We start from the raw sequence: 19538 nt of genomic DNA on the forward strand, positions 1-19538 counted from the left end.
ACCATTCCTTCCACTGGCCACCAATGTAATAGACCATTCCTTCCACCAATGTAGAGGGCTGCCTCCCCGCTATAAACACTTAAAACAACACCTGCTGCCATGTCTTGGGGTAAGCATAAGCATACAAAGAGTAACAATACTGAATTTGAATCCCTTCAAATAATTTTTATTACATAAGGTACAAACATATTGAGGCTTCATGTTTCCTCTGATTCCCTCTGATTCCTCTTGTACCAAATTGTAATGTAACTGTAATGTCTGCCCTCATGTTGTAAAGCGCTGAGCAAACTGTTGGTGCTATATAAAACCTGTATAATAATAATAATAATAATAATAGTAATGTACACGGGACATTTGAAAACCTCTCCTGAACACTGGAACTTGACAGCCAGTAACCGACAGTTAAAAAAGTCATTTTTACCGTGTTTACATGAAATGTTTTAGCCGCTTGTGCGTTTAGAAGTGTTTTTACATTGTAAATGGTCAGCAACATATTTCCATTGAAAATGCCTATAAACCAAATGCTTATAAATGCAAGTTACCATGTTTTGGTGTTTCCATTGTCAATAAACTTCCGTCCTGAACACAATTTTTTGCTTTCAAAAACCACTAAACTCAACTGCCTCTAAATGACTATAACTACTACATGGACAGATAAGATAACATAGAGGAGAGTTCAGGGGCTGCTGAAAAAAAACACCCAGCTGCACCTAAACATCCGTTTATCAGCAGCAGTGTACAGGCATACCCCACTTTTAAGTACACAATGGGGTTTATTTACTAAAGCTGGAAAGTGCAAAATCAGGCTCACTTCTGCATAGAAACCAATGAGCTTCCATGTTTTATGACCAAAGCTTAATTATACAAGCTGGGGTTAGAAGCTCATTGGTTTCTATGCAGAAGTGAGCCTAATTTTACACTTTCCAGCTTTAGTAAATAAACACCATTGCGTACTTAAAAGTGGGGTATGCCTGTACATGAGGCCTAAAGGATAGTTTCCAAGCATAGACAATGGTAATGTATCCATAAAAAAAATTGAAGTGACTTATGCACTACTAATGTGCATTTTTTTTTTCTTTAGTTCACCATGTACTGTATATCCATTTGCTCCTCATTCCAGATCATTGGAAGAAAGGGATGAACATATAACAGCTGTTCATTTTACAGTATACTGCATTCAAAAAAATAAGATATCACTGAAAACAGAAAATTTGATTAGTGTTTTACAGAGTTGGTTCCTATTTAATTACAATGTTTCTAATTATGGTCCACTTTGTTTCCTATAAATCAAATCTGCAGCTGTGAGAATGTGTCAACAATAAATTGTCTATACCAACAACTGAAATTCCAATTAACTCTCTGGGGTTGATTTGCTAAAGGCAATAGGATGTTCACTTTGCAAGGGACGTTTCCCTTAGCTTAGTGAATACATTGAAAAAGCACTTTGAAAAGAATAACCCATCACATGTAGAAAAAATTAAAAAAATATACATATTTTTGATTGCACATCATTAGATAATCGAAGTCATCAGAGCTTCACCTTATTTACGTAGCCAAAGGACTATTCACTTGCAAAGTGAACAGTCAATTTGAATTTAGTGGATGAACCCCTGTGTATGGTGTGTTTAAATGGGTATGCAAAAGATATTTTAAGCCTACACAGAAAAATAATGTTTACTCAAGCATAAGCTTGAGCTTCATGTATGAGCAAAATAATGAACATGTTCTTTAGAAATGCATTGCCTGAAAATAGTACAGAAGTGTGCTAGGTTTTAAATTAAAAGCAGTATGAATTGAATCTTATTGACAAAGAAAAAGTGTGAAGAGAGACAATAAAGAAGAGTTATGCATTGATGCATGACATTTTTTTTCTATTCTTGTCTACTATCGCACTGAACTACCTTGATATCTGTGGATAACCCAAAGATAAATCCCTATAGGCAAAAGGCTTGCATAAGCCCTACAAACATCTGTAAAAGGAATTTTAGCAAAGGCATTGGATTACACTTTAATACTGGAAGTAGATGGATTCTAGTAATATTATTCTTGGATATGTCCTCATCTCAGGTGGTATGGATGAAGAAAGGTTTTCACTTTACCGGTTTGCCCAAAACTGACCTGATGCCACAATAATAAATGTGGGTGCATTTAGGACCAAAGAAAATTGAAGTATGCCTTGTACTGTATTAATGTATAGGTTGGGCTTTGCACAAACTCACATTAAAGGAGGCTAATACATGCAGCTTTGTACTCATTAATGCATCATTTAATTTTTATCAGGTGAGAGATGAAGAAGCAGCACACAGAGCCAATCTAATTTTTCTGCAGTGTAAGGGACATGCTGATACCAGGAAAGAGCAGAGGGGCAGATTGATGAACTAATCATACTGCCGCTTCTCCTTGCACAGTCCAGTCACAAACTAGGTAAAGGAAAAGATCTGTAAGCGCTACTTGAAATTCAAATTTCCTGCCCTGCAAGATAGGGCTATACTGAGGGGGGCTTACTAAAACTGGAGCAAATCTGAAGAGTTATGGATTATATTGGTACCTCATCCCTATTTTATACTAGAAAATTAGTAGAGGGCAGCTGAATGGACTATAACAGGACCAGAGAAGGTTGATAACAAGCAAATTATAAAATATTGTCTTTATTACAAAGGTTAAAATCTATGTATAACATATTTTTCATAAAAACACAACAACATTAGTTCAACGCAAGCATGGTAGACCCTTCGGTTACTCTAATATGACCCTATTACTACTGTGTATATACCTACCTAGTTTTTTATACCTAGCCAAACAATGTTTTGCTCATTTTCTTTTATAATAGGATTATCTCATTTCATCTCTCTATATGACTTTATGGCGTCACTTATTAAGCCCTTTCCTGATGACATATGGCACACCATTCTTTCTTTCCATGTTCTACTGTCTACTGGTCCACATTAGATGCATGTAAGTGGTTCTTTTATGTATATATATATATATATATATATATATATATATATATATATATATATATATATATATATATATATATATATATATATATGGGGGGCATGACAATGTTGGTCTTATATGTATGTTATGTTCATATTTAAAGAAATGTAACTTAGTCATGCTTTCACTTGGATAGGCCACCTCTATTTGTGGTCAAGATATTGAGATCCTGAAGAAGCAATTTTTGTGAAACACATTGACCTCTTCACACAGTAGTAATAGAGTCATACTACAGTAATTGAAGGGCCTACCATACTTGCATTGAACTAATGTTTTTGTGCCTTTATGAACAATATGTTATGCATAGATTTTAACCTTTGTAATAAGGACAATATTTTATAATTTGCTTGTTAGTGTCCACCTCTGGTACCATTACAGTCCATAAAGCTGTCCTTTACAAATCTCCTAGTATAAAACTGGTGAACATTAGGGATGAACCAAACACCCCCCTGGGCCGGTTTGCACCAGAACTTACGTACAGGCAAAATAATTTGTGCAAACATGCAAACACCATAAAGTCTGTGGGACATGAACATCTAATCGGTAATATAGATAAAAATCAAGGAAAAAAACAGCGTAGGTTCCCCCCAGTCCATACCAGGCCCTTTGGGTCTGATATAGATATTAAGGGGATCTCCACACCAAAAAAAAAAAAACTGTGTGGGGTCCCCCCAAAAACCATACCAAATTCAAAGGGCCTGGTATGGTTTTTGTAAGGGGAACTCCATGCCAACATTTTTAAAAAATTGGCGTGGGGTCCCCCCAAAATCCATAACAGGCCCTTATCTGTGCCTGCAGCTTGGAGTACAGGATAGGGGGAGGCAAGTAAGCCCCCCTCCTGAACCATACAAGGCCACATGTCCTCAACATGGGGAAGGTGCTTTGGAGTCCCGCGATGTCCATCCTTCTTCAATCATGGCACCAACAGACCCCAAAGAATAGAAAAGAGAAAAGCTCTGCACTCACTGCTGTCTTTTTGCAGTGACAGCTGTTATAAAGGCAAAGGCGGGGCCAACCACTGATGTAACCGGATGACCCAGTCCTTGCCTATATAACAGCTGTCACCGCAAAAAGACAGCAGTCGGCGGGATGCATCCCATCAAGGCAGAGCTTTATTTTCTATTTTTCATGTTTTTTTACTTGTTGACACAATCTTTCATGTTTTTTGTGTTTTTTTTACTTTTGTGACACTTTATTTTGGTGAATGGGTAAGGGTACAATTGTCAAAGGGGGCTTCCAGATTCTGATAAGCCCCCCCCCCCGTTCACAGACCCTCACAACCCTTGACTGGTGGTTGTGGGGGTCTGCGGACGGGGGACTTATCAGAATCTGGCCCTTGTCCCCATCAACATGCAGACAAAGTGCTTTGGGTTGACCCCAAAGCACCCTCCCCATGTTGAGGGTAAGCGGCCTGGTATGGTTCAGGAGGGGTGGGGCTTACTCGTCCCCCCCATGCAGACCTGCATGGTTGCTTGCTGGGATAAGGGTTTATATGGATTTTGGGGGGACCCCCACGCAATTCGTTTTTTAAATGTTGACACGGGGTTCCCCTTAACCACTTCAATACACTGTGAATATAGAGTCTACACTGAATATCTAGTCTACACTAAATGCAGAGTATATATAATTACCTTGGCCTTTGGCCAATTATGGCTCTCGCAGTAGAATGCACTGCAATTGGCCAAAGCATGCAGGTCAGGTGCCTACTTTGGCCAATCATCAGACGTCAATGCACTGCAAACTCACAGTGCATTATTGCGCGTTCCGCAGCACTAGAATTTCCCATGAATGGCCCGTACGTTCAATTTTGTTTGCGAGCAAATAAACACCCAATGTTTGAGTCGAACTTATGCTCGACTCAAATTGTGGGCTCATCCCTAGTGCACCTGCACACAGAATCTGGTGCAGCTGTGCATAGTAACCAATCATCTTCTAATTTTAGCCTGTTCAATAAAGCTTTGACAATAAAACATGGGAGCTAATCGGGCATTATGCAGAACTACACCAGTAAATCTCCTCCACTGCGTTGAAGAGCTATGTAAATCCCCCATGACAGTCTACATGAAAATGCAGTCTGTATAGAAAGCTCCGCTGACATACACAAACAGCATTTTGATATTTGTATCACTCCTCCCAAGAGCCCACCCACTGCTTGTATCAGAGGGCTATTGAGAGTAATACTGAGACAGGATGCTGTGATGGTTTCAGGAACCTATGTAGCCTGCATGCACTTCACACCAGCCATGATCTGCTTAAATTTTATAGAGAAACACAGAGACACATTTATGAAATACTGGTTTAAAATACTAATGTGCAACACCCTGCCGGAACTTCCCAGCAGCCATGATCTTCTTGGATTGTATTGGGTGATGACATATTGGGTATAAAATAAGACATGTGATAAAACTGAAAAACGATTTTATTTAAAAGGTGGGGAAGTAGGAACCAGGGAAGGCAAAACATAATCAGATTTATCCACAGCTTTAAAAGGATTAGCAATCACTTTTTGTGATCATATATACCCAGTTTAATCAAAAATCTCTACTTGTACAACATATGATCACCATAAAGGCCATGCCACATGAGCGATTCTGGTGCTGTTGACTACCGAGGAGGTTTTTGAGTTTATTGAACCAGTGCCATACAATACCAGCCATTTACAATTCTAAATTTATAGTTACAATTCAGCTTTATGAATTTAAGATTCACACTTTTGCAGAGCTCTACTGCACACAGTAATACATGTTGCAGAAAAGGCAGCCTATACATTTTGAATAGGCTTTCAACGCACGACAATGCAGGTTTTAATGGATGAGCAAATTTTTTTTTTCATGATCAGTTCCCATCTGTGCATTCTAGCATATTAAATGAAGGTGAGTTGTGATGCATTGGGGTGAAAGGCCCCATATTGCAGTCCATACTTCACCATGCTTTGCGATAATGTGCATTTTATTGAAGATGTGAATTCAGCTTAAAGTGGTTATAAACCTTTACAAATACCCAGTGAATTGACTATCCTCAGGTGATACACAGAAAATAAAAACAAATAAATGACTGAAACAAATCCTCCTACATAAGTTTTACCTGTCTATCTTCAGTCTTCTCTTCTCTACATCTGTTAAAGGTGCTGAATTTATAAGCTTGTCTGAGATTTCAGAAAAAATGGGACAGAGAGCTGAAGTTACACTCTGCATAGCTCAGTGAGGAGAGCTCTGAGAGTTGATTGGAGGGAAGGGAGACACCCCCTTCACACAGCACACTGACAGCCTCAGCACTGTTCCTATCAGCTGGAGCTCTGCTACTGTCACCATTTTTCTCTTGGTGTCAGGAAAAATTTGTCAGAAGTGATTCATTATAATAGCAGAGGAATGAAGCAGACAGAAATGACACACTATAGAATATGCTTTGTTAATATTTCATGTCTGAGGTTTACAACTACTTTAAAGCTCACCATACACATTAAATTCTGAGTATGCAATCTCCTTTAGCTTTACCAAAATTAGGTAAAATGAAAACCTACCCAAAACTTTCCATTCAGGCCAGGTTCACACTGGTATGACAAACATTCCAAAATTGGGAGCTCATGTCGCATGACGTGTGAAAATCAATGTTTCCCCATGGAAGCCATCTTAACTGGTCCAACACAAGTCAGTCCGACTTTGAAAAATGCTCCCTGCACTACTTTGGTCCGACTTTGATCCTACTTCAGCCCATTGATTATCACTGAAGTTGGATAAAAGTCAGATTGCCATCTTAACTGACCCGACTTTGGCATGCGACTTGTGCTCTGAGGAATTTGGAACTCCACGCCAAAAAAACTGCGTTCCCCCTCCAAGAGTATGACAATATAAGTAGTGGCACACTGCGCACCCAGCATTAGAGCAGGCAAGATAGTTGAGTCAAAATCGGAAGAAGAACAGAGGGAGAACACAGCGGAGATGACTCAGCAAAAGAGCAAGACGATAGCGGAGAAGACCCAGCAGAGACACAAGACAGCGGACAGAGTGAGAAGAACCTGAGAAGGCTAGAAGACATCAACGGAGAGCGAAGAAGACCCGGAAAAGGGAGAAGAACTGGCAGAGGCAGAAGACGTCAATGGAGGAGGCAGAAGAGCCAGAGAGGGGAGAAGAGATCGGAAGAGATGACGGAGTTTCCTTAACCTCCCTGGCGGTATGATTATTTCAGATTTTTGGGGCTGAAAGCGGTACAATTATTTTGCATGGAAATTTGGTTTTTTATATTGTAGGTCTATAATTATTAGGAATAACTCACTTAAATCTGTCCAAACCAGAGTCTAGTAGACATCCCGGGTATGATAAAATTTGAAAAACAAAATCATAAATTTAAATATAATAAATAACTATAAAGAATTATACCAAATAATAATATAACAATAATACAAATTATTCAATAATGTAATCAAATCAAAAACACAGAAATTTGCTCAGTTTCAGAATTGTCGCTGTCATTACTTTTCAGCATTTGATGACGAATTTCCCCACAAAACGCTATCGCTCAATTCTGCGAGTGATTCTAATTTATTATCGCTGTTTTCTAGCTGGTCTAAAACCACTTTTGATGTAAAGGGACAGTTTTGGTTGCTATGGACAATCTCCAGTTTCCAGGCAGAAAACTGTATGCAGGACACTGGACAGACCACTAGGGACAAAAGGGATGTGAAATAATTACATACAGCAATGTAATCTGTAAGATTACATTAAACTGTATGTAATGTGTGTGTTTCACTTTTTGAATTTGTCGCTGTTCTCCGTTCTCGTGCATCACAACGCTCGCAGGGAACTGAGCTTGGCTCTGTGATAGATTGAGCGGAGGACGAGTCGCTCGCACTGTGGGGGGGACATTGCTGGATCCAGAGGACAAGGTAAGAATACTCCTGGATTCAGTGATGCGATCCCGAGTCTGGCTCGGGGTTACCGCTAATGGTACTGAATTTTCACCCCGAGCCAGACTCAGGAATACCGCCAGGGCGGTTAATAAATTACTTTAAAATTATGTGTAATGTGTTTTACTTTTTATATTTTTTTCTAGGTGAATGGGTACCCCATACTTATTCACATAGGGTGGGGGTCCCCTTGTTAAAGAGAACTTCCAGATTCAGATAAGCCCCCCCGCCCCAAAGCACCCCCCACCCTATGTTAAGGGGAATGCATCCTGGTACGGTTCACGAGGGGGGAGGGGCGCTTGCTTGTTCCCACCCCCTTTCCTGACCTGCCAGGCTGTGTGCTCAGATAAGGGTCTGGTATGGATTTTGGGGGGACTCCAACACAGTTTTTTTTAGTGTGGGGGTCCCCCTGAAATTTCATTCCAGACTATAGGGCCTGGTATGCTTCCAGAGGGGGAACCCATGTAGTTTTTTTTTTTACATTGTGCGTGGATTTCCCCATGAAGATTCATACCAGACACAGTGCCTGGTATTGTCGGGAATCAAAGACAGATCACTGTTCATTGAATTCGAATGCATATCGCAGGTCAAAGTCGGATCCTAAGTGGTACGACTGTCGTGACATACCAGTGCGAACCCGGCTTCAGTTTGTATACAGTTAATCAGGCCCTTGTTCAATACAGTTGTTGATAGATCTAGAGGAGAATGTACAGCCAGATTGTACAATGTGTGGTTAGAAATGTGTTGATTAACAGATCAAATGGCAGACCTTTTCATATCAACTGCATTTTCTTGCCCCAGCACTTGCATTTCCACTCAGAAACAGGCAACACAGCTTGGATATTATCATAAATTAATCTAATGTCCAAAAAATAGAATTATGTCTGAAGTAATTTTAATTAGGAGAGTCATATTTTTAAAATGGTCCATGATTCAAGACCTGTAAAAGATTATTGATTAAGATTTTGATGAAGTCCCGAACTCCTTGGTATTTGGCAATGGCTCCTTGTTCTTCTTGCCCACCCCATATAATACTGCTGCTATGGAGAGGATCAATACATTCCAATTCCTTGACATAAGCCATTCTGGGATTTAACTATTTCATCTTATCTAATAGCAAGAAAGAGATAAATAATGGTGGATGGATCATGTCTTTTCGACATTTGCATTTTTTGTTCTCTAGCTAAATGAGGCAAAAAGAGCTTCAAACGCAACCACAATAAATTAATTAAAATTAATTGAAACATAAATGAAATGACATCAAACTGACTTCATGTGAGACAGCTCTGTAGAAAGTCACCGCCTGAATACAATGTGTGTGCTGACTCTGACTTCAATTCAATAGCTTTGTGTCATTTTGCTTTCTTTCACCCGCCCCTCCTAACAGAAACATTTCCTCTAGTCCTAATTATGCTTCTTCTTTTTATAACCGCTGCATCTGGCAATCCTTTTCTCAGTCTATTTCACTTGTGTCTGAGCTCCTGATGTCTGTTCTTTCCAAAAGCCAAATGCTAAGATTCTCAGGCAAGTAAAGAACCTCAGAGGAACCAAAAAGAAGCAATAAATTGCTCTTTCTCCTACTGCATGGCAATGCTGTTTCCACATCTTTAAGCACTGATGTTTATTGCAGGTACAAATAGGGGCCCAGTATAAAAAAAAAAAAAAAAGAATAAATCATTCCTGAGATTATAAAAAAACAAGAAAAAAATATTCTATCACCAAATAATATTACATTTGCGCTACAGATGACCCATACCATAGTCTAACATTGTGAGTTGGGAGGTAATATTGCATGGCATTCATTTGTGTTTTAAGGAGAGGCACTCATGTGATGCATTTTCAGCAGACAGTGAGCTGAAGCCCACTGTTGGCTTAAATCACAGTGCTGGTCCAGGCTTGGGAAAGATCATGACCATATGGTCGAGATCTGCCACACATGCCTGGACCGGCACCCAGATCAGCCTCTCAGCGAACTGGCCACTCTCGCCCCCTCCACATTCCAGTGCTCCAGTGAGCAGGGGTGGAGAGCAGAGAGCCGGTGACTGTTAGTCACCGGCTCTCTGCTCGTGGCAGTGTTTGATCGCTTGGTTCCCAGTGTTAGAGCCAGCGGGGGACTGATGCAGCAGGGGACCGATGCTGCATCCAGCTAAGTAAGTATGATTTCAAGAAAAAAACATTCCTATACTTCTCTTGCCAAAATAAAAAAAACAAAAAACCTGAAAAATCATCACAAGGGATATAACTTACAGGCAGCCCCCCCCCCCCCCCAATGGTGGTTACAGGCTCTCATCAAGAGAACCAGACTATACCTGTCATTTCCACTCAGCTGCTCCTTTCATCAAAGCTGTACTACAGCTTCTATGAATGAAACAGGATCTATGAATAGAGGGGGTGAACCTATCAATCACCCACCCATACTTCATTCTTAGATATTGTTTGGAGGAAATCTTTTAAAACTGGAGCAGACAGAATCTAGAACTGCTGTGCATAGCAAACAATGTGCTCCTATCTTCCAGGTGTTCAGGTAAGCTTTGAAAATGAAAGCTAGAAGCTGAGTGGTTGCCATGGACAATTGCTTCAGATTCTGTCTGGTCCAGTTCTGATAAATTACTGGCAATATGTTTTAACATGAGTTTTATGGGTGCTAATCTTTATTCTTTGTGGAAACTGCCAGTAGACTGCAACACGCAAGATTTTTATATCCACCACACAAATATGCATAGGCAAACTTTTAAAAGAAAATAATACAGTATTAGTTTGCAAAAAAATAGATTTCCTAGGCATTGTAGGATATGTTCAAAATAGTATTAAAGGCAAAACCAAAAAATGTATATTTTGCAGTGTACCAATTCTTGATCAAGGCCACTGATAAGCAAGTACAGCCAGCCCTACTGTAGGGGGTTCGGGGGCCCAATCATTTCAACAGTGGGGCCTGGGCAACTGATGAGCAGGAGGGCAGGCTGTACTGCCTTATTGCTGGAACCAATCCCCCTATGGCTTTCCCTACAGCTCAGCCAGCTTCTCTTCACCTTCCACCTTTCAGCTGCTGCAGGGGTAGCCACAAGGTGATTGGTCGGTTCCAATATATGTGCCCTAATATAATGCATTCCCTGCACTATGGTACCCCCCCCCCCCGCCACCACCTGTTCTAGCCTCCCCTCATTCCTAAACACTTACCTGAGCACTCTATCTATCAAGCATTTTGACCAGCTCTTACAGGACAGACTGAGAGCAGTGCTGTTGTCAGTTAAATTCTCAAATTCTGTGAGGAGGGAACGAGGGCTGTGGCCGAGCCACTCTGTGTGTGTCTATGAATGCACGCAGTCCGCCTCAGGAGCATGTCTGCATGGGTACCCCATAGCACATGGTTTGATATGGGGACACTTGAAAAAAGGCAGGAGAGGACAGCACTGGCGAGGGATCACTAAAGAAGAGGTAAGGGGAAGATCATTGCACAGAGCAGGTAACTATAATTCCCTTTGTATTTTAGGGGGAAAAATAGGCTTTTGAATCACTTTAAATGAGATCACAGTGTCTAGGCAGATTTTTCAATAATTTTTTTTTTTCCCTAAAATTTTTTCAGCACGATTGAGATATAGATAGCGACCAGAATGAACATGTTATATATTTTTTTATATAACAATGATCACATTTTGTAAAAACAGGTAAAAATTTAAAATTGACATAAAAAAAATGCTCTCTAGTTAGGTTTACAATAACTCAGAATGACTACTTGTTGGAAATGCATTATAGCTTTCCCATAAGCACCAGTAGTTGATGGCACCCATAAACCCTTTACCAATTACCCTGAATAATACAAAAAATGGCCTACATGCCTACATGCTACAGTTTTAGTTTGTTTTATGACTGCACCTAGGATACATAAAACATGCTTGACTCTTATGTTTCCAAGCACATAGATATGACACTGGCTACTACTGAGTTTCTGGAATTTGACGGTTGATTGAAGAAAGTCAACTTAAACTGGAACTAGAGTAGGCATCATAGTGGGCAGCTTTTTGCCATATTACACAAGTGTACATTGCATAGCATAATTGCACATTATGGCACACTTACCTCCCAAAGTGCCCCCTTAACCACTAGACTTCTAGAAAATGTACCACCCTTCATGACCAGGCCACTTTTTGTGATACGGCAGCATTACTTTAACTAGCAATTGCGCACTCATGCAATGCTGTACTCAAATAAAATGTATGTCATTTTTTCCCCACAAATAAAGCTTTCTTTTGGTGGTATTTTATCACCACTGCATTTTTTATTTCTTGTGCTATAAACAAAAAAAGACAATTTTAGAAAAAATATATATTTTTTACTTTCTGCTATAAAACAGATCCAATAAAAAAAATTGAAAAATAAATTTATTTCATAAATTTAGGCCAATATGCGTGTATTGTAAGGATGAGCCGAACACCCCCCAGTTCGATTCGCACCAGAACTTGTGAACAGACAAAAAATGGGACAAACACGCAAACACCGTTAAAGTCAAAAGGGACACGAACATGAAAAATCAAAAGTGCTAATTTCAAAGGCTTATATACAAGTTATTATCATAAAAAGTATTTGGGGACCCAGGTCCTGCCCCAGGGGACATGTACCAATGCAAAAAAAAGTTTTAAAAACTGAAGTTTTTTTGGGAGCAGTGATTGCAATAATTTTTAAAATGAAAGAATAAAAATGAAAAATTCCTTTAACCCCCCTAGCGGTAATCCCGAGTCTGGCTCGGGGTAGGAATATACTGATAGGAGCGGTAACCCCGAGCCAGACTCGGGATGGCTTCGCTCGATGCAAGGGAGGACACAGGGAGAGTTACTCACCTTGTCTCCTGGATCCAGCGATGTCCGCCGCGCTGTGTGATCGAGCCGTCCTCCGCTCGATTCACAGTGCCGAATGCCGCCGAGCTCAGTTCCCTGCGACGTTGCAGCGCACGGGAGCAGAGAACGGCGGCAAATTCAAAAAAGTAAAAACACACAAAACACACATAGCACTGTAATCTTACAGATTACAGTGCTGTATTAAAAAATACACACCCCCTTTGTCCCTAGTGGTCTGTGCAGTGCCCTGCATGCACTTTTATATTATAAATACTGTTTTTTACTGCCTGGAATTTGGAGATTGTCCATAGCAACCAAAAAGTGTCAATTTTTCAGTGTTTTTGGATTTGATTACATTATTGAATAATTTTTATTATTCTTTATTATATTATAAACTTTATCATACCCGGGATGTCTGCTAGACTCTGGTTTGAACCGATTTAAGAGCGTTATTCCTAAGAATTACAGGACTACAAAATAAAAGCCAGATTTCCGTGCAAAATAATTGTACCGCTTTCAGCACCTAATTCCAGACTGAATCATACCGCCAGGGAGGTTAAATATCGTGCCTGTGGTGTCTATAGTATGCCTGTAAAGTGGTGCAGTTTTCCCGTGTTTGGAACAGCACCACAGAAAAATTACATTTCTAAAGGAAAAATGTAATTTAAAACTGCTTGCGGCTGTAATGAATTGTCGGGTTTTGGCAATATAGATAAAATGTATTGAAAAAAATGGCATGGGTTCCCCGAGTCCATTACCAGGCCCTTTGGGTCTGGTATGAATATTAAGGGGAACCTGAACCAAAATTTTTAAAAAATGTGTCGGGCCCCCCAAAATCCACACCAGGTCCTTCAGGTCTGGTATGGATTTTAAGGGGAACCCTGCACCAAATAAAAAAAAAGGCATTCCCCCCAAAATCCATACTAGATCCTTATCCGAGCATGCTTCCTGGCAGGCCACAGGAAAAGAGGGGGGCGAGAGAGCACCCCCTCCTGAACAGTACCAGGCCACATGCCCTTAACATGGGGAGGATGTTTGGGGTCCCCTCCAAAACATCTTGTTCCCATGTTGATGGTAACAAGGCCCTCATCCCCATGACCATTGTCCCGTGGTTGTGGGGTTTGTAGGCGGGGGCTTACCAGAATCTGGAAGCCCCTTTAACAGGGGGACCCTCAGATCCTGGCCTCCCCCCTATGTGAATTGGTCATTTGGGCTTCTAGATTCTGATAAGCCCCCATCCCACAGAACTCCACAACCACCAGACAAGGGTTGTGGGGATGAGGCCCTTGTCACCATTAACATGGGGACAAGATGTTTTGGGGGGACCCCAAAACATCCTCCCCATGTTGAGGGCAAGTGGCCTTGTACGGTTCAGGGAGGAACTCTTTCACCCCCCCCTCTTTTCCTGTGGCCTACCAGGTTGGCTGCTTATATAATGGTCTGGTGTGGATTTTGGGGGGGGGCCCTACACCATTTAAAAAAAAAAATTGGCACAGGGTTCCCCTTAAAATCCATACTAGACCTGAAGGGCCTGGTATGGATTCATGGGGGGGGGGGGGATGCAATTTTTTAAAACATTTTTGGTTCAGGGTTCCCCTTAATATTCATACCAGACCCAAATGGCCTGGTAATGGACTGGGGGGGGGGGTCCCATGCCATTTTTTAATGAGTTTTTATCTATATTGCCTGGATCCAACAATTCATTACAGCCGCGATAAGTTTTAACGTACTTTTTCCTTTAGAAATATCATTTTGCTGTGGGACTGTTCTTAACATGGGAAAACTGCGCCAATTTACAGGCATACTATAGACACCCCCAGGCACGAGATTTAAAGGAATATTTTATTTCTATTGTTTCACTTTAAGAATTATTAAAATCACTGCTCTCAAAAAAACAGCCTTTTTTTACTTTTTTTTGCATAGATACATGTCCCCTGGGGCAGGACCAGGCCCCCAAACATGTTTTATGGCAATAAATTGCATATAAGCCTTTAGAATTAGCACTTTCGTTTCTTCACGTTAATTTCCCATAGACTTTAAAGGTGTTTACGCGGCTTTCGAATTTGCCACGAACACCGAATAATGTTCACTTTTCGGCGAACAGGCAAACACCAAATGTTCGAGTCGAACTTACATTCGACTTGAACAACGGCTCATCCCTAGTGTATTGTATGGTTTACACAAATGTTATAGTGTCTCCAAACTATGGTATATAAAGACATTTTTATATATATATATTTATCTACTAGTAATGGCGGTGATCAGTGACATATCATTGGACTGCAATATTGTACTGAATAATTGAACACTAACTGACACTTTTGCCACTTTTTTGGAACCAGTGACACTAATACAGTGGTCAATGCTAAAAATATACATTGTCACTGTACTAATGACACTGGCTGACTAGGTGAAAAAATACATTTTAGTCCTTGCTTTGTTGGAAGACAGAATCCATCCCTTCCCAGTTAGAATGTTGATTTGCCTTGTTTATCTTTTCCGATAATCATGGGTGCTGGAGGACATTGATTGCCTGACACCCACAGATCGGCTTCTGCTTTGAATATTCGCTGGGGCCCCCTGCTTGCGGATGTGCACAATCACGTATATATACGTGATCCTGTGCACAGCTGCCATCCTGTAGCATGGCGGCCAGCAAGTGGTTAATACCCCCTCAATATGATTTATTTGATCTCCCTGTTGGCACCAATAACATTTTCCATTGGTATTCTTATAAGTTTGGCATCTACAGCCATGTTGAATGGCTGGCTTGGGTTGATGTAACTCCTCTGCATGCATCTGAATGTTAATTATTATGGAAGCATAAGGCATGCCAAAAATGTATGTTTAGAAAAGAAAATTGCTAGTGGGTAAGTCAAAGTTTTAGTTGCAGAAGAGACCTAAATAGTCTCGTCTGAAATGAAAGCCTACCTGTTACCATATTCTAAAAAAAAATTACCATACTGATTAGAGTTCATGCAGTCTCTATAAAATCTCTTTTAGATTTACCAAACCAAGTAAGCTGAGGGCATTCTTAATCAATGTATTCAGCCCATAACTATTCAGACAGACCCTTGCACTACACAGTTTTTGTTAACTCTAAAGAAGAATGTACAGTCACATTGTAACATGTGTGGTGAGCTTTTAGGAAGAGATGAGCCCATGTACAACCCAAAGTTAGGACCCATGGTCTTCATGAAACACAAAGAAGCGCATGCGAATACACACATGTCTACTTGCAAGCATCACTGAGTGCCTTCACTTCTTCACCATCCACTTTGATGGATTTGACAGGTTTGCTTTTATGGCCGTCAATAAGTCAATTGATTCACATTTACACTGGGCATGTTTTTAATTATTTATAAAAAATAGTCTAATGAGTTAAAAGGACTAGACCAAAATAGTGCAGCCAATATGGATAAAAGGAAGGCCATACTTCTAGTGTTATGATTAGTAACTGTACATAGACTATAATGATGACATCATCCATACTTTGAACACACCTTCACTGAAAATGCAGAAGTGGTTTAGTAATATTTTATTGTCTAATGTCAACTGCAAAGGCCAACTGCCTATAAACAGTAAGGGGGGAAATGATATTGAAAGCTTGCTACTGTATGCACTAGCAGGTACACAGTCAGAATAGTATACTTTTCAAGCATAATATTCTTTCAAGCATGACTCAGGTAAGCACATTACAAATCCAATAAAAAAAGAAAATGATGAACGAGATGAAGAACCTGGCCTTCCCACAAACACAACGTGACAACAGTTTGATGAACTAGTGAGCAGTGTCTACAGAAAAGGTCAAACCACAAGCAATACTAGAGGGCTTTATGGCTATGCTTTTATCTACCTATTACAGTATCATCGCATTTCATTTTTTACACTTTCAGCAGAGAAATGGAAAAAGCATCATCGTTTTTTAGATGGGTAAATGCGCCACTTTTGCCTCCGTTTTGGAATGAAAATACTTTGATAAATTACACTGCAAACTGCAGAATCAGCTTCCCAAACAGCTGCATCCTGTTGGAAGTAAGCAAGTGAATGTGAAAAGATGTTCTGTATTGAGCAGAGGTATTCAACAGACCGAGCCATACTGCCTTCACCATTCAGCTAAGTAAATTCATTTACCAGGAAATCATTTGCCTAGTTCTATACAAATGACAAGAAATAGTTCAGTACATAACATCTACAGTATGTTTGTATAGGGAGGATTATTGTATTTATTCATTATAAAAAAAAAAAATAGAAAAAATAAATAAAAAAAAACTTAATTCAACAATGTTCCTTTTTTTTTTCTTCTTCACAATCAAAATGTATTGAAAGTTTATAACAGGTGGCAATATGACATCATAGCAATTATCAAATACATGTTGAGTATGATGCTCATATGTACTATAGTTTTTTTTTTTTTTCATTTCCATTACCATTGTTACATTACTGTGCTACTGTACCACTGTTCTTTATACCCTGGAAAAGCTGGAGAAATGTAAGTGTATATTAAATTCCCCACTGATATCAGTGATACTGGAGATAACATAGAATTTCAGAAGTAGATGGCATATTAATATATTAAAAACAGAAATGCACAAAAACGTTTACATTTCATATGTTATCATTACAGAAGTGAAACAACATACTAGGTGATCAAATGTATTTCTCTATATTATATTAAGACACTTGTGCTCTTGGGATACACAAGTACTGTACAGTTGTACAGGAATATAGTGCAATACATCAGTGTATGATTAATTGGTTAATGGTCATGGCTTGTCATGTCATATGTTTAATTTTGCATATACCCAAGTCTTACTCTAATACTTTACATCTTTTTATATTATTGTTACATTCAGGTCATCTTCCTGTGCATTATCTATCTCAAACACTGAACTGAACTCTATACAGTAAATATATATATTAATCAAATAATTCCAATTTTGACTCCTACAAATATATTTTCCAGCATGTAACACTTCCAGTAATCACAATTAAATTGGCTATTGCTGGTTATTAATGGGACAGCTTTGTTCAAGCAGACACTGTGTCACATATAGGAGGTCAGAGCAGCAAATGTCCAGCATTGTGTAATTCATGTATCTCAATGAGCTCACACTACGTATTATTTCCCTCCTACATCATGCTTGATGCTCTCATCATACTCTCTTCCACACTTTCAATGGCTTGCCTGCAGAATACCCAAGTATTTCATATATATATATATATATATATATATATATATATATATATATAAATTTAAGATTTCGAGTGTCAGTTTAACTATTTTCTAAACTGTCAGAACAAAACCACTGCAGATATGAACTGAATAAGAAATTCCCAATATAGTCCATCAGTATGATTTTGTATTAGAAGTCATTTAACTCTTCCACTCCTAGCAAATAATAACCCTAATGGAGTTTCAAGTTTTCGTTTATCCACCAGCATTTTCAGGAAACATTCAAGGAGAGAACAGATGGTCGTACCAGAAAGGACATAGCAGTATCTAGCAGTTTTCTAAAACAATAGAAGACAGTGAAGGCTAGTTCATGTGGTGTATTACCAGGGAATGAACAAGCATGCAGCATGGTTTTGCTATAAGAAAGCCACATTTGCTGACATAACTTGCCCTCACTTGACTTGTACTTAGCAGGCACCAACTGCTTTACACATATGTCTAAATTCTTCACATTAATGTTTGACATACTGTACCAGCCTTATGCTCCATGTGCTTAGCTGGCCAGCTATTGACCGTACAGTACATAAGCATAAGGGCTACCCACATACACACAATATGGAAAGACGTCAATCAAATGCATCAAAGATTATACAGCAGATCATGCTTTTAAGTATGTTACTTTGAGTTTCAGCACAAATGATTTTGGTGTAAATGTGTAAGCTCTACGTTTTAATGGCATCCAGCACAAAGACTTTAGCATGCTGTGTATTAATTATCTTTAGCATGCACGTGATAATCCCTATTATACTTTGAAGCATATTGATTCATTAAAAGCAAGTCTCTGGACAATTGTTAAATGTAATGAAACAATTAAATGACCGTGGAATACAGAGAACAGACAAAAGTTATTTATAGCATTGTCAATGAGGCTGTAGAGGAATTCAGCACAGCAGCACCTTACATCTGCCTTACCTTGTACACGTCCAGGATCAGCAATCATAAATACTTGACTTAGCCTAATAAAAGGCTGGAAGGATGCTGAATCGAAGCATTTTGCTGTACCTTCACTTCAAATGAATAAAGGCTTTGTTGTTAAGGAAGCATCAGTAGCCAGCAGCTCCAGCAAGACTCCTTTTTTTTTACAATCACAGCCAAAAAATAAAGAGATAAATCCAAAAAGCAATCTAAAAAAATTTCAGAAAACAACTTAAGCGTGCCAAAAGCCAAAATCCACAAATTCCGAGACTGCTTAATACGAGAGAAATCCCAGGGAGAGAAAAGTGGAGGGGGTGAGAGGGAAAAGCTCTCTGAATATATGCCTAGAATAGCTATCAGAATGAATGCCAGTGGCTCTTGTCTCTACATCCAGGAGCAGCAGCAAACGCCTCCGTGCCCATATATGGCTTCTGCAGCAGTTTACTTGGCTCTGTGCAGTATTAGGACCCAGAGGTGGCTACAGACACTTACCAAAGGGGGAAGTTGCAACTTTAATGGGTGTGCACTCTAAAAGAAAAAGAGGAAAAAAACTGTATAATGTACTCTGTAGGACTGAGAAGTGTTTTAGCTAGTAAATCAGATGGAGGAGGGGGCAATTGGAGGTGTGGTTGATGATGTCAGGTTGTGGCTG

The 19538-nt window shown here is 39.6% G+C and overlaps 1 protein-coding gene across 1 annotated transcript in view; it reads right to left on the minus strand.

The window, feature by feature from the left end:
* The window catches only part of NLGN1 (neuroligin 1), a 965616-nt gene extending 946375 nt beyond the window's left edge, over positions 1-19241 (minus strand). Inside the window, exon 1 of the mRNA XM_077487957.1 lies at positions 18884-19241. The gene's annotated coding sequence lies outside the window, so the exon portion shown is untranslated. The remainder of the gene's footprint in view (positions 1-18883) is intronic.
* Positions 19242-19538: the final 297 nt, after the last annotated feature.

The sequence above is a fragment of the Lithobates pipiens genome, unplaced genomic scaffold, assembly GCF_037356315.1.
Source record: "Lithobates pipiens isolate NorthernLeopardFrog02 unplaced genomic scaffold, aLitPip1_a1.2 Scaffold_18, whole genome shotgun sequence".
In the NCBI taxonomy this organism is placed as follows: Eukaryota; Metazoa; Chordata; class Amphibia; order Anura; family Ranidae; genus Lithobates; species Lithobates pipiens.